Genomic DNA, 9,906 nt, shown 5'->3' with positions numbered 1-9,906 from the left:
AAGTACATCACAGTCTTTGTATATTGTTGATTTCCACTTAAATTAGGAGGAGAGTCTGGGAGGCTGACCCCAGGGTATATCCTATAGGCATCCTCATAACTTGCTTTTTCTTATTTGAACATGCATCTATAACTCCTTGTAAAGAGTCTGAACATATGTCCATAAAACTAAAGTTATTACATTTATTTTTGTCCTTTACATATTTTCATCAGACTCTGCTAACTCTTTATTCAACAATTTTTTTCAGCGAATATTTATTAAATGGCTATTTTGTGCCAAGCATTGAGGATACAGGAGTGAATGAGACAAAATTTCAACCTTTCATGGTGCTTCCGTTTTAGAGGAGAGACAGACAACAAATAAACATAAGTAGTATCATTTCACATTGTAAAAGATGCTGTGAAGAAACATAAAGCAGGTTAAGGAGCTAAAACCCACTAGAACTTTCTCTTGCTCTGTAATTTCTTTACCTTTGCATCATCACTAATCACAGTGACTGTTCCGAATTTTAAGGAAGCCCTGCATGAGAGATCGATGGTTTATCCACATTTTGCTTCTATATACCCCAAATCCAGCCCACTTTGTTAACACTGCTCTCAACAAGGACACCAATAACCTCCTTGTTTCTAAATCCATTGAACACGTCTCACTCTTTGTCTGAGTTGAGTCCTCCGCAGCAGCTGACATCATTCCCCACCTCCTTGAAGAGCTCTTCTGAGCTGGGGACATCTCTGGTCATGTTTTCTTGGTCTCCTCTGGAGTCTCCTCTTGGTCTGTCTATCCAGTCATTGTATTCTGTTGTTGTGGAGCCTGAGAGGCCTGGGTCCTTGACCCTCTTTTCTTCTCTGACATGTTTTCCTTCACATATCCCATGCACCCCCACACCTGCTTTATTACCCACCTCCAGTGGCTCAAAAATCAGTGTATCCTGCTAAGCTATTACTCCCAAACTCCAGACTGTGTCACCAATAACCTTTAAACACATGTACTTGGATGTGTTCCAGATTTCTCAACTTCAGTGTGTTCAAAATTGATTTCACCATCCCTACTTCCCCTCTACCATGCCCCATCTCCAGACTTATCCTTCCTATCCATTCCCCATCTCAGGAAATGGCACAACACTCTAATCCTCAGCTGCCCAAGCCAGACTGGTGTCATCTCTCTCCCTCGCTCTCCACATCTACTTTATTAAAAACTACAATCAACTTGTCTGCTTTGATATTGGTCAGGTCTGTCCCCCTGGCTTCATGCCCACTCCCAATCTCTTAGACCAGGCTGCAGAGTGGTCTACACATTCTCAGATCTGCCCTTTCAACCCACCCCCCACCTTCACACTGCAGCCTGGATGAGCTTTCTAAGCTCTAACCTGATTGTGGTTGTCCTAGGCTTGAAGCCCTTCAGAGCTTCTTTCAGAAAAAAGACGATCACACACAAACCTTTGCACCCTTATAGTTTCTTTTAACTTTCTCCTTTCTGAGGAAGCTCAGCTCTGCTGGCTACGACTCAAGTTGAAGTGGAAGACCTGCATGGTCTTCCAGTCTTACACACCAACCTCCACTTGCAGAATTGCATGAAATGCCACACAATGGAGTGTAAGATCTGACTTCCCAGGCAGTGCCAGGTGATGCAACCAGAAAGATGGAGAAGTTAACTCCCAAAGGATATTCCTTGAATAAAGGAAAGTAGAAGATGGAAGGGAGCTGGGCAGAGAAATTCCCCTCCTTGCTACTTTTGTGGACTACGATAAGAAGGGATTTCTTCTTGGAGCATTTCAAACAAAGTCCCTTGTCCCAAGCAGATTCACTTGCTTGAGTTAGTCATCTGCTGTGTCTGATTTTGGCTCATTGTAATTTGGTGGCCATCAAGACAATGTATTACAGCTCCCTCAAACTGCTTGGCTTCTGCATTTGCTTTACTTCCCTTTCTGACTTACCCCCGCTGTCCTGGGCTTGCATCTTCCACATTAAGAGCCACTGCTTTCATTCTTGAGTCAGGGTCCACTTTCTAGAGGCCCTGTGCTTAGACCAAAATCAAACTTTCTGGCCACTGTCTAGCTCCCTGACTCTGGAGTCTGCCTTCCCCTCTCTCTGAACGCTTGCCCAGCCCCCAACCTCAGCAGCATGATGACAATGCCACGTTCTCTCTTTCCTCCTGAAGTCCTCTGTGGGGCGCTTTCTTGTCTCCCCTAGGGAAGTCTTATGTCTCATCTGGGAAGCATTCCTTGATACCACTCTTGCACCAACTGGTTTAGGCGCCGTATTTTTTTTTTTTTTAATTTCTTTTCAGCGTAACAGTATTCATTGTTTTTGCACCACACCCAGTGCTCCATGCAATACGTGCCCTCCATAATACCCACCACCTGGTTCTCCCAACCTCCCACCCCCCCCGCCCCTTCAAAATAGGTGCCATATTTTGATGCTCCCATGGTGCAGCCACTGTTTTTTCACCTGTGGAAATCCTCCTCACTTGGCCTGGTGATTGCTGTTTGGCTGGTCTGTATTTCCTCTTGGATAGGAAGTTTTTCACTCATGTACTTCCAGCAGCTGGCACAACAGTTGACACATGAGGGCCTGATAAATATTTAATGAATGGGTGAATGGATGAACACATGTTTTCAAAAGGGATAAATTTTATGTAAAAGGGTACACCAGCAATAAAACTGAGTTGGTGTTCAGTTATTTACTGAGAAAGATTTAGTATATACTTTTTTTTTTCTAAAGAAGTGAAGCATAATCTATTCTTGTTTTGTTGTGATGCTGGTGTATATATCCGTCATTGTGAACCTTCATATTATTGAATACTGTAGAGTTCAACGGTTAGGTTTTGTGCAAGGAGTAAGTTTGGTTCCAGAGCCAGACAGCAGATGTTGAAATCCCAGCTCTGTCGCTGACTTGTCTTGGGGGTGTTTGTGTGTGCACGTGTGTGTGCATCCTTGAGGACAAAGATTTCCTCATCTGAAAATGAGGCTAATAACAATCTCTACCTCATATGATTGTTTAGAAGCATAAGTAAGTAAAAGAGCCAAAAAGTTTGGTACAAGGTTTGACACAGTGATGAGTAAGTGTTGGTTATTATTATTTGAAGAAGACAATAATAATAATATTATTATTATTATTTGAAGAAGACACTTTTATTATCACCACCTAAATAATTTTCAAGTCCATTAGGTAGGATGTTTTTGGTTGCCAGGTACTGAAAAGCCCATGCTAAATGACTTGCACAAAAAGGCAATATATTATCTGACGTAACTAGAAAGAGTGGGACCACCAAAGTTACTATCAAATACCTGGCTTACTTCAGCTCTCTGCTCCATTTTTCTCATGATGATCGAAATGTAATTCTGGAGTACCACGTGATTACGACCCGCCTTCAGTGGCACTCGAACCTACAGCTTCTTTGTTCTCAACCTTCTGATGGTAGAGGGAAAAACCACACCCAGTGAAGGAAATGTTAATCCTTCCTTCATTGTGACTGAGCCAGCCTTAATTATGTGACCAATCAAAAACAGAGAAGCAGAGCTAAGGGGAAAGGATGATGTATGACTGCCTCAGACTATTTAAGATCCACCCCCGGAATGTAGTCTTGGGTGGCATTCTCCTGAGTGGTGAGACATGTACGATGGTGAATACTTGGCCAGAAACTGGGTTCTGTTTTAAGAAGAAAGAAAAGGGGGGAAAGGAAGCTGACTGGACAATCAGCAATGTTGACTACATGTGCCATTGCTGTCAGAAAATAGGGAGATGCCTCTATTAATCAAAAGCATGAATTCTAACACATTGTATTATGCTTAGAAACTATGTAACCAGGAGTAAAAAAATGAAAGTATGTACTTACATATATATTTAAATATGTATAGCTAATATTTACTGAGAGATTACTTTGTGCCAGACACTGTAAGTCCTTTATGTTCACTGTTCCCTTCAATCTTCACAAACGCCCCATTCATTAATAAGGCAATACTCATTGAGCACATACCATATTTCAGGCAACGAGACTGAGACAAAGTGAAAGTTATGTGAAGCTTTATTCTATGCCAAGCATTAGAGGTCAGACTGACCGGCCAGGGCTACCTCCGAAGAGAGCGACCCCCTCCCGATTTCACAGGCTGGTTTTATAGGGCATAATCGCAGACCCAAGATATGTGGCTTCTATTGTTAAGGTGTTTACTCCCGGAGTCGATACCTGGAACCATACCAGGAACTACGGGGGGCATTTATTCACGGAATGAAGTCCATGGATGTAAACAACAATATGGCTACCCAGGCAATATGGAGTTGCTCTGGCTAAGCAGGCCCTGATAGTTAAACAGGTGTTAACATTAAGTTGGCCCTAACAGGGGCGCCTGGGTGGCTCAGTTGGTTAAGCGGCTGCCTTCGGCTCAGGTCATGATCCCGGTGTTCTGGGATCAAGTCCCACATTGGGTTCCTCACTGGGCAGGGAGCCTGCTTCTCCCTCTGCCTCTGTCTGCCCGTGTTCTCTCTCTCTCTCTCTGACAAATAAATAAAATCTTTTTAAAAAAATTGGCCCTAACACTCCTTACAAAGTTTATCATCTACTGGGTTGAGAAAAGGGACCAGTAGCAAGAAAATGGATAACTAAACTATGTCATTATCAAATATGGTAAGTGCACATGGGCAATGAACAGAGTATGATTTTTAGAGACAGTTGAGGATCTAGTTGGAACGGTCACCAGAGGTGGACATTCTCATCCCGCAGGCACCCTTTACCCTTTGCTCTTCTCCCCTCTGCCCCACGGTTGTCGATTGGGTGGCCATCTTACCATCCTGAGGGGACATGCATGGGGACCAAAGTGCTAAGAATGGCTGCGTGGAAGAGTGGAATAGTCCCTTATCTCTGATGGCATCATGGAGCCAGTGTACCATCCTGGAAAGTCACTTCCAAACTTCTATTTTTGTGAGGAAGACAAAACTCCTGTTTGTTGAAGCCAGAGAAAATTGGATATTTCTGTAAGGGTGCAGCCAAATGTATTTTTTTTAAGATTTTATTTATTTATTTTAGAGTGAGAGAGCACGAGCAGGGGAAGGAGCAGGGGGGGTGGGGGGACAAAAGTGTCCATGCTGAGTGCAAAGTCTAAAGTGGGGTTTCATCCCAGGACCCTGAGATCATCACCTGAACTGAAAAGAAGAACTGAACATTTGACTGACTGAATCACCAGGTGTCCCAGCAGAATGTAATCTTAAGCAGCTCCCAAACTGTGGAGGAGGGGTTGATCTTCTAGGAGAGAAAATCAGTTTCCCAGGAAGGAAGAAGCAGAGGGTAAATACAGAAGAAAGTTGGAAGGCTTCTCACATTAGCTTCTCTACAGAGATACAGGGTCATTATGACACTTTAATAAAGTAGCGCTGAACAGACCAAGTACAAGAACATGGTTTATTATCTTTGTGGGAATCTTTACCTGCGGTAATGGGTTCATTCAACCCCGGCTTTTCTTCACATTAGCACTAGTAACTTTTGGGGCTGGATCATTCCTTTCTGTAGAGGCTGTCTTGTACCTTGTCGGATGTTTCGCAGCATCCCTGGCCTCTACCCACCAGTGACTGAATTGTATCCCCTCCCCCTTGGTTGTGACAAATAAAAATGTCTCCAGAGGTTACTGAATGTCCCCTGAGGGCCAGCCAACATCACACCCAGTTGAATGCCATTGCTTTAACCTGTGATCTTTTCCTTTCAAAATACAACTTAAAACCTCTAAATTTTATCTACAAACTTTGTAATTAATGATAAATTACAGGGCCAAATGGGTGGTTCAGTCCCTTAAGCGTCTGCCTCTAGCTCAGGTCATAACCCTGGGGTCCTAGAATGGAACCTCTCATCTGGTTCCCTGCTCTGTGGGGAGCCTGCTTCTCCCTCTCCTTCTGCTTGCTGCTCCCCCTCTCTGTGTCAAATAAATAAATAAAATCTTTTTTAAAATGATAAATTATGTTTAAACTACAAGAGAGCTATGAAGAAAGCAATCTTCTTTTGTACCTATAGGCTGATGTTCTTTTAAGTAAACATTGAAAACAAAATCTGCATCTATCAAAAGAAAAAAAAAGAATAGTAATACAAATCACAGAAGAAGCTCACTTTAAGTGTGCCTTAGGTAAGTCATTCTTCACCATGTATCTCAGTTTCCAAAACTACAAATGGAAGAACTTACATAGGATAGCTCAAAAGTATTTTTTTCCTTTAAAATTAAAATTATTCCATGATACACTAAAAAGTTTTTTGGTGTCACCCTGGACCTGAAATGATGATTCAGTTTACAAAGATGTAATTTACATGCAAATTTGTGGAAAACAGGTCTATAGAATGAGACATACTGTTTTTTTCTTCCAAAAGTCTTATTGAGGAATGTAGGAAAATAATTATTTTAAAGAAGGAAAGTAGTCATTGATTTATGTCTATATGTAGATATATATATTTATATATCATATATAAATATGTTATAATATATATAAATTTTTATATATAAATTTATATATACAAATTCTACAAAGCAATTGTCTATCATTGATTCAAGGTCAGGTTTTGATATTGTTATCTTCTGAAAGTATTCATTATCAGATTGTCTGCATTCTTAAAAACTGACACGGCCACAGTCAAAAAGAGAATAGGCCAAGGAAAGGTCAGTAAATGCTGAGGTGAGTCAATTTGCATAGGGGAGAAAAAAAGGGGGCTGTTTCCATGGCTTCTAATAGAAGCAGAGAGAGAAATGTGAAAAATGAAAACTAGTTTGCAGTGGCAAACAAAATGAACTGGTCTATAAATATTTCATCATTTTAGCCCCATAAAGTCTCATTGTTTGGTGGTAATCTTTATTATGACTAATCATGGGTTGCTTTTGTGTTTGTTTCTGGCTTGTTCTGCTGATCTCTGTGCCATACATCTCTGAAATAGAACCCACTAATTTCTTTTTAATTTACCTCACTGTGGTATAGAAAGAATATATGTAGTCATGAAGTAGGAAGTTAGAATTGTAACTATCCAATTTAAATGAATAAAGTACATTTTTAGAGTCAAAGAGTATTGCATGGAAAAATGGAAACCCAAAGATAAAGTCTTCAGTCGTGTTTTCCTTTTGGAATAGGATAATGATTTAAATATCCTAAGAGGTTAAGTCAACCATACCCAGAAGCAGTTATCTTGTTTCTTGTGTCTTGGTTGGGGGAGTGGGGGATGTATACAAGACCCGTAAGCAACAGAGATGTGTACAGAGTAACCCTCTTTGCTCAGAAGCAGGGCACATATCTCTTGCCTTGGCCTGACTATGTCCCCCCTCTCTTCCTTTTTAACAGCACATTCATTTTCCCAAGGAAAACCAGCTCCTCTCACCCTAAGTACAAACAGCCTGGTGGGGTTTCTCTCCTATGTGTATCAGCATCACACCCCCAAATCAACATCCGATAGCTCATTCCATTCCAGTGATTATAGAGATTGGTTCAGAGATGAGCACCTACCCCAGAATAATCCACTGAGACTAAGTCCTGGGATTTCTGCTGGAATCGTTGGGGCAGGAAACAGGTATAGAGCCCCGTTTTGGTAAATAAGAAACAGTGGAAATTGTGGAAATTGTCATTATGGAAATACTGGGGTCGTTCATTCAAGAGAGTCTCCCAGAGGGGACCGGCCCAACCCAAAACCTGATTGAAGACCAGCCTGGACTCACGCCTGGCCTTCTGTTTCGAGAGTGCACAAATTCTTTCTTTGCCTAAACCAGTTTGCATTGGATTTCATTACTTGCCATTAGAAGGTTCCTGAGGAATTCAAAAGTAAAGTTCTGCAGACCCTAGAAAGGACTAAGGGCTCAGAGATGCTTGTGGATTGGAGTTAGAAGAAGAAAGAATCCACCTTTATTTAGGGATCTGCACATAGTTGGCAAAACGACAAAACACAACTGGGGAAATGGTTAACAGACCGGAAATTGAGGATACGTATTTGAGGGGAACACCCAGAGAGGGTTTTGGGAGCACCGTCAATGTTCAAATGCAGCAGCTTTGCAGCAGTGTAGAAGAATTTTAATTTGTACCTGTACTGTACCACATGGTAGTCACTAGCTACATGTGGCTATTTGAATTTAGATTTCATTGAAAAATTTATCCCTCGGTTACATTTGCTACATTTCAGGTGCCCTGCAGGCCTATGAGGCTCGTTGTATTGTTGTGGACTGCAAAGATGTGGAATATTTCTCTCATTGTGGAAAATTCTTTTGGATCACACTGTGCTGTTCTGGGAGTGACTGAAACCAGAACTGGAAGAGCATAAAACTCTCCATGTGTGGAGCCTGGAGAAAATGCACATTTAGGGGAAGGTTTTCTGTCTGTGTCCTAAAAGGGGCCACAGGTGACTGCTCACCTTGACCCAGTGACAGTAGTCCAATGTCTCCTTGACCTGTCTGCACCTCCAGAGAAGGAGTAGAGCACTTAGGATAACCAGGCCTCCTCAGTTTGGGTCATGAAATCAGAATGCCAATCTGTTGCTTTAGGATGAAAACCCTCACTGCCCAAGGACTGGCACTCAGGCCCTCTGGTTCCCAGAACCTCTCCCTCCAGGCATAAGCAGAGAGCCGCAGTGAGCCAGAGTCAGAACAAGGGCAGCAGTTTGTGTGGTCTGAATGTGCTGAATGTGTTGTTCCCCAGGTTCAAGGGAGAGCTGCCTGTCACTGGAGCTAGGCTGGCAGATTCTCAGGCCAGAAGCCGCTAGCCCGATTATGGTCAGCTTTACTGAATTTGTATTCAGACACTCCCATTTCTCTCTCCATCCTTTCTTCCTTCCCTTCTTTTCCTTCCTTCCTTCTTCCCTCTTTCTTTCTCTTTCTTTCTTTCCTTTTTTCTTTCTTTTCTTCCATTGTTCCTCCCTCCCTTCCTTCCTTCCTCTCTCCCTCCCTTCTTCCCTCTCTTTCTTTCTCTCTTTCCTTTTCTTTTTGTTTTTCTTCCTTCTTACTTTCCTTCCTTCCTCCCTTCTTTCCTTTCTTCCCTCCTTTTTCCTTCTGTTCCTCTCTTTCTTTAACTCTTTATTTTGAACTAATCTTATACTCACAGACATAACAAAAATGATACAGAGAGTTCCTGAGCATCCCCGCATGCTCCCCCAGCAGTAACATGTACATGACCAGAGCACCTTTTCAGGACCAGGACACTGACGTCGGCACCTTTTCCTTTGATAAGAGCAAATGTCTCACTGGGTTGTTTTTACTGCATCAGGCACATTGTCTGTTTCTCATAACAGCCCTGTCCTGCAGGTATGACCATACTTAGCTCCATCTTCTTGATGAGAGAACTGATGCTCTAAGAGCATAAGTGTCTTCCCCAAGAGTGTTCAGGCTGTCGGTGGCCGAGCTGGGACTGGTCTCCATCAGATCTAACCCCAGAGCGACACTTTCCAAATGTGACGGGGGTAAAAAGACTAACAAGCAGGCCTCAGAGACCAGACTGGAAGGGCTTTCTGCTTGTTTGCTTTCGTATTCTCCATCTCTGAGCGGATTCCGTGTCTGTTAAACCTGCACATGCCCCAGGTGGGGGATGGGAGGGCACTTGACTGTAGGCCCCAAATTGTGATGACATGGTTAAACCCCAAATTTGCTAGAACTTTCAGTAAATTTATTGTGATATTTAAGAAAGGGAACCAATAGCATTCCAAATATAGAGTATATTGTAGATGACTTGTACTTGTATACTCTGTGAGTTCAGGAACTCATCATTTGATATTATGGCTCATTATAATTGAGACAAATAATCAATAATGAAAACATACCCACCAGAGGCCCAATATTGAGGAAAACCAGAAAAACTGTAGATAGGCTTACTCTGAGGAAATATAATAATACGAAAGAATACACAGTGATAATAGCTCACATTTTTCAAATGCTTATATGTCAGGCACTATGCTAAGCACTTTAAATATTTA

This window comes from Meles meles, chromosome 20 (assembly GCF_922984935.1).
Source record: "Meles meles chromosome 20, mMelMel3.1 paternal haplotype, whole genome shotgun sequence".
NCBI classification, from domain to species: Eukaryota; Metazoa; Chordata; class Mammalia; order Carnivora; family Mustelidae; genus Meles; species Meles meles.
Note: the sequence above shows the minus strand (reverse complement) of the source record.